Source organism: Carassius gibelio, chromosome A24, assembly GCF_023724105.1.
Source record: "Carassius gibelio isolate Cgi1373 ecotype wild population from Czech Republic chromosome A24, carGib1.2-hapl.c, whole genome shotgun sequence".
Taxonomy (NCBI): Eukaryota; Metazoa; Chordata; class Actinopteri; order Cypriniformes; family Cyprinidae; genus Carassius; species Carassius gibelio.
The window spans coordinates 23,827,849-23,834,626 of record NC_068394.1 but is presented as its reverse complement, the minus strand read 5'-3'; positions in this window follow the sequence as shown (position 1 = coordinate 23,834,626).

The window sequence follows — 6,778 nt, the reverse complement described above, 5'->3', positions numbered from 1 at the left end:
ATCAGATGTATGATAGTTTTTTAATTTTCTATCATCCATATAGTGTTGTATAGTCATGAAACTATTGTCATGAGACCTGTCATTCTGAGGAAATATGCCTCAGAATGACTGGTCTTCTATGTGTAATTTTTTTTTTTTTGAAGTGTTTAGAAGCACACAAAAATAAAAAGACATTTACTGGTTCCTTTTTTACTATTATTTCAAAAAATCACCACGACAAAACCATTCAAGCTATCCAAAATTCATTCGCACCTGTTCTGTAACATAAATTATTTAAACAGTGGTAAAAGAGGATGTGGTGCTGAACCTTCAAGAGTCACTCAAAACGTATCTGTCCATAAAGCCTATAAAGAATTATTCTTAATATACAGTTCACAATACTTCAGCTTGTTATTCTAATTAAGTGAAGGTCATTTTTATCAGTAAAATTCCTAAAATACATATTATTTTATTTGAAAGATTTCTATAAATGATTTAAATCATACTCGTTTCTACAATAATTATTTAAAAGTAATCCTATATCTCCATCTGGTGGCCATTATTGGTACTAAGAATTGCAAGCTTGATTTATAAGTTATGATAGTTTTAATTTTATGCTGGCTCTTGAAAATGATAAAGCTATGAAACTTACTGTGCTTCCTTCAAATGAGGACTTCTACTTATATGAAAAATTATGAAGAGTTAGAATGAAAAAATTTAAAGATATAGTAAAATAACTATTGTATTTTTTTATGTTACTTTAATAAATCTCTATGGCAACACCATTTAAGCTATCCTAAACCCATTCACAATTTAACATCTCAGTATATTGGCATCATGTTGAAAAGGGAGTATGGAGTAGTATGAGGAGGAGTATGAATTAATTTACAAGCTGATTTTATCATAAATCCACAATAACATTTCTGAGTTCTGTATAAATCTGTGTTGTTGTTTGTTTAGTTTTTTCTTTTATTTTTCATAGGAAGATAACTGACCCTTTACTCTCTTTTTTAATAAATGTGCTTATAAACCAAGGGCAAGCTATTTATAGCTGTATTTATAAACTGCTCCTGACTATTAATATTGGGACAAGGCTTTATAAAGCATGAACTGACTATTTACTAATGAGTGCAGTTATTATAAAGTGTTATCAATGCATTTGCTAATGTTAACAAATTAGACATTATTTTACAGTGTTATCAAATCCTTAAATGACTCATAAGCATTTGTGAAAGTTCTGCTTGCATTACAGCTTAGTATTGATCTGTGAGCTGAACAGATTTACTGTTACATCCATGAGATTATGTAAGTTAAAATAAATATAATGTCACAGGATGTCATAGGTCAGTATCAAATGAGTTTGAAATTATTATTTGCAGCACAAATAAGGTTTTTTTTTAGGATTTTTAAAAATCCCTAAAACTGTCAGAAAAAGGATAAGGCCCAAGCTATTTCTATGTGAGTGGCTAAATTTATTTTTGTTTTTATAACTATAATGCATATTTCTATGAAATTATACAAAATGTATAAAAAAGTACAACAGTTATTGTTTTCAAATGTTTTTTATTAATTTTTTTTTAAATTAAATTAGCCTACTGCAATCATTCTAAACAGCTTGAATAAAACCTGTTAATATTTATTATAGACCACTGTAACTGTGTATAATCTAACAAACAAGTTTATTATGAAAATAAAAGTGTGTACACCAGATAAATTGGACGATAAAGAAATTGCTAACAATAGTATAATAGAGCATGTTTTATGTTTTTAGGCGTTTAGATGCAGAAATGGACAAATCAAATGTAAAATAAAATGTATTGATTTAATTAAATATAGATTAATTCTTGTTAGAGCAAAATAATAAATAAATACGTACACACATTAAAAAAGCAGCCAAGATGAATGAATTTCATTTTTTATATAGATTAAAATTGAAGACAGAAGCAGCTGGTATATGCGGTCACTTAATATTAAAATCCAGTAGATCCACTTCAGATTTATTTCTCAACAGTTTATGTTCACGTGGCTGTTTTCGTTTATAGTCGCCAAGCTATTATGTGTTTTGAAATAATCTTGTCCGTGATGTGTTCGTTCGTACGACGAAAGGCAGAATCCTGCAGCTCGAGAGAGATATGTTATTCTGCCAGTCGAGCTTTCAAATAGTCTTGCACACTTAAACGGGTCACAAACACCTGCATTTAGCTCTTGTAGTGTTACAATGGGTTTATTGTGTGCATTAACCCATGGTAATATTTTATTTAAAAAAGCTCTTAAACAAGAATAAATTCGTTTGTTTTGAGTTCGACACTGTACGCGCTGATCGGAGGCGTGATTTCAGCTAGGCAGCGCAAATATTTCATTTTCACACAAACAGTTAAAAAACATCTGAATTTAGCTCTTGGTGTGTTCTAATTGGTTGATTGTGTGATATCGCTGTAATAATTTATTTTTAAAAGCTTTAAAACAGGAATAAATTCGTTTTTTCTGAGCTCTTTACTCCAGACTCTCGTGATCACAGCGGTGATTCATCTCTCCTATTTCTCACGTATCTCTGGCCAGAAATTATTTATCCATGAGCCCTGAACCGGTAATAATCAGATATGTTGTTGTAGCTTGTCAGTGTGAATTAAATCTAAGTATTTATTTGTATTTTTAACCGATTTAAAAGTGAAAGTAAAAGTGTAATTGCACCTGTAGGGGCGCAATTTCTCTCAGACAATGGAAGTCTGAAGCACATATACTCAAACAGAGGGACAGAGTGAGATGAGATGTCTGACAGTTTTTTAATTTTCTGTTATCCATACAGTGTTGTAAAGTCGTGAAACTATCCATATTTACTCAGAATTACTTTTTTTCTGTATGAAAAAAGGTTTTGAAGTGTTTGGAATTTAAAAATGCAGAACAATTAATAATTCCCTTTTTACTGTCATTTAAAAAAATCACAGAGACAAAACCATTCAAGCTATCCAAAATCTATTGGCAAATTAAGTTGTTTAAAATGTTTTGGCATCATGTAGACAAAGTTTGGTGTGTATAGTGTTACTCTCCTCTGAGCAGTATGCATTAATTCACAGCTAAATGTAAAAAAAAAATCCACATTCAAATCAAAATAGCTGACTTCCTGTTGATCGTAGCTGATGACTGTGAATTAGAAAGTTGTCTGTCTTGATGAGAACAATTTTTGTACCGAGTTTGGTGTCTGTAGCTAAAACTAACCCCCCCACTTTTGACAAAAGGTGGCGCTATAGAGTGCCTCTTCCACGCCCTCTTATGAACTTTTGCCAGTGTCTAGTTATCATAAATACTGATATGTGTTCTGAGTTTGATGAAATTCTAAGCATGTTATATGCCTCAAAATCACCTGAGAAGTATTCCAGTTTAACATGTTGCCACGGCAACAATATTTTTAGATATCAATATCCCTCCAGCAGATTTATATCGGCTGTGTTTTAACATTATTCTGATGAAGTTTGAAGCAAATTGAGTAATAATAAGATGCTGAATTCAAAGCATTTTGAAAATGACACACTTCCTGCTGCCAGTTGGTGGCGCTATAACTTTGACTCCTAATAGTCACATATATGCGATTGACATCATACAAAGAATAATTTGATGAAGTTTGATTAAAATCAGGAAATGTATGTGGATGGTATTAGACACTTCCTGTTTCTCATTTCTCGCCATAATTTCAACACCTCGCCACGAGCAAACCGTTCGAAATATCAAAAATCCCCTGGCAATTTTTCATCCCCAATGTCTTGAGATCATGTTGACCGAATTTGGTGGCATTCGGCAAAAAAACCTATGACAAGTATTTCAAATTCCAGAGCATGCGCTTTTTACATAACTCTAAATAGCTGACTTCCTGTTGGGCGGAGCCTATGACATGCAATACAAAAGTTGTTCGGCACGATGAGATCTGTATGTGTACTGAGTTTCATATGCATATGTGTGAGTATGTGTGAGCTATACATCAACATTTCTGACTGTGATCCAGGTGGCGCCGTAGAGCCCCTGTGCCACGCCCGGGTCCCAGCCTCTGCAGGCTCCTAAAGGCCACAGATTCCAAACTGTGCGCAAATTTTCAAGAGTTTTTGAGTATGTTAAGGACCCCAAAAGCCCCCACAACTTTGACGAAAAATAGGAATACTAAACCCTAAATAACCAACTTCCTGTTGGGCGGAGCCTATGACATGCAGTACGAAAGTTGTTTGGTTTGATGAGATCTACATGTGTACCGAGTTTCGTGTGTCTACGTGCAAGTATGTATGATATATGGCCCTCAGTATTCCAGGGGGCGCTGTAGAGCCCCTGTGCCACGCCCATGTATCGGTCTCTGCCCAGCCCTAATGGCCGCAGGTTCCAAGGTGTGTGCCAATTTTCAAGAGTTTTTGAGCATGTTAAGGACCCCAAAAGCCCCCGTAACGTTGGAAAAAAATAATAATAATAATAAAAAATAATCCTAAGGAAAACAATAGGGCTCTCGCCCTCCAGGCTTGAGCCCTAATAATAATAATAATAATAATAATAATAATAATAATAATAATAATAAAAAATAATCCTAAGGAAAACAATAGGCCTCTCGCCCTTTGGGCTTGAGCCCTAAATATAGCTGCAAGCAGCGATGGCGGGCTCAAGCCACCAATGCCATCACCACCCCGGTGGCATCAGGTAAACTGTGCCCAGCGGGCACATGCATTCACAATATCCCTCTGGCAGTGAGGTTTTAAAGGATAGAGGGGAGCGTAGAGGGGAGCGTGCATTTGCAGTGGCTGGGCCATGACTCTGGAATACCCTGCCTTTAGAGATCAGACTGGCCCCTTCCTTGTCCATTTTTAAATCTTTGCTAAAAACTTTTTTATTTTCCTTAGTGTACTGACTACTGTGTTATGCTACATTTTGAAATGGGTGGTTTTAAATTTTTTGTCTGGTCTATTTTTATGTATGTGTAATATTCTTGCTCTTATGTTAAAGCACTTTGGTCAGCCAGGAGGCTGTTGTAAATGCGCTATACAAATAAATTGAACTTGAACTAGAACTTGAACTTGATATGGCAGTTAAAGGGTTAATCCGAATCATCTAGACTTTAAAATCACATTCACAGAACAATATATATATATATATATATATATATATATATATATATATATATATATATATATATATATATATAACTTTAGTAACACTTTACAATAAGATTTCATTTATAAACATTATGTTAACATGAACAATATTTATATAGCATTCATGTCAGTTAATATTCCAAACTTAAACATTAAAACATTGTTTTATTGTGATTTTTTTCCAAGCACATTTTACCAATTCCTAACCATATCAATCTTAATAACTACCATTATTTTTTATTTAATCATTTATGAGTGCTATACAATAGTCCAGGAAAGCTGGAAAAGAAAAACAGGTCAAGAAGAACTGACAAAATAATTGCAAAAGAATTAGGAATTAATGTGAAGATTAATTTTTAGTCAATTCTGCAAGACAGACTTTCAGGAAAGGAGGTGGAATAAAAATGAGCTCCTAAATCTTAATCCCAGATTCTGGAAGATATATTCCTCAAACCATCGGACAAGAGAAGGTGGTGCTGGTCCTTCATGAGTCACTCTAATCTGTTCATTAAGCCTATATATAAAGTCTTAATATATAGTATTTCACAATACTTCATGGTATTCTAATTAAATAATTTTTTGGAATCTTAGATCTCTCAGAACCTGACACATTGTAATTCTGAGACTCCAGGAAAGTGGCAGTTCTGTAAAATGTTGGCGCTGGAGACTAAATGCTCCCTGATAGTTTCACACCTAATTCACTTAAAACACACACAAACACACACACACAGTGACAGAGGGACAGAGTGACATCAGATGTATGTTTTTTAATTTTCTGTCATCCATATAATGTTGTATAGTCATGAAACTATGCATATTTCCTCACAATGACTTGTCTTCTATGTGTACATTTTTTTGAAGTGTTTAGAAGCTGCACTTTTTTTTACTGGTTCCTTTTTTACTATTATTTCAAAAAATCACCACGACAAAACCATTCAAGCTATCCAAAATTCATTCACACCTGTTCTGTAAGATTAATTCTTTAAACAGTGGTAAAAGAGGATGTGGTGCTGAACCTTCAAGAGTCACTTAAAACGTATCTGTCCATAAAGCCTATTAAGAATTATTCTTAATATACAGTTCACAATACTTCAGCTTGTTATTCTAATTAAGTGAGGGTCATTTTATCAGTAAAATTCCTAAAATACATATTATTTTATTTGAAAGATTTCTATAAATTATTTAAATCATACTCGTTTCTCCAATAATTATTTAAAAGTAATCATATAGCTCCCTCTGGTGGCCATTATAGGTACTAAGAATTGCAAGCTTGATTTATAAGTTATGATAGTTTTAATTTTATGCTGGCTCTTGAAAATGATAAAGCTATGAAACTTACTGTGCTTCCTTCAAATGAGGACTTCTACTTATATAAAAAATTATGAAGAGTTAGAATGAAAAATTTTAAAGATATAGTAAAATAACTATTGTATTTTTTATGTTACTTTAATAAATCTCTATGGCAACACCATTTAAGCTATCCTAAACCCATTCACAATTTAACATCTCAGTATATTGGCATCATGTTGAAAAAGGAGTATGGAGTAGTATGAGGAGGAGTATGAATTCATTTACAGGCTGATTTTATCATAAATCCACAATAAAATTTCTGAGTTCTGTATCAATCTGTGTTGTTGTTTGTTTATTTTTATCTTTTATTTTTCATAGGAAGATAA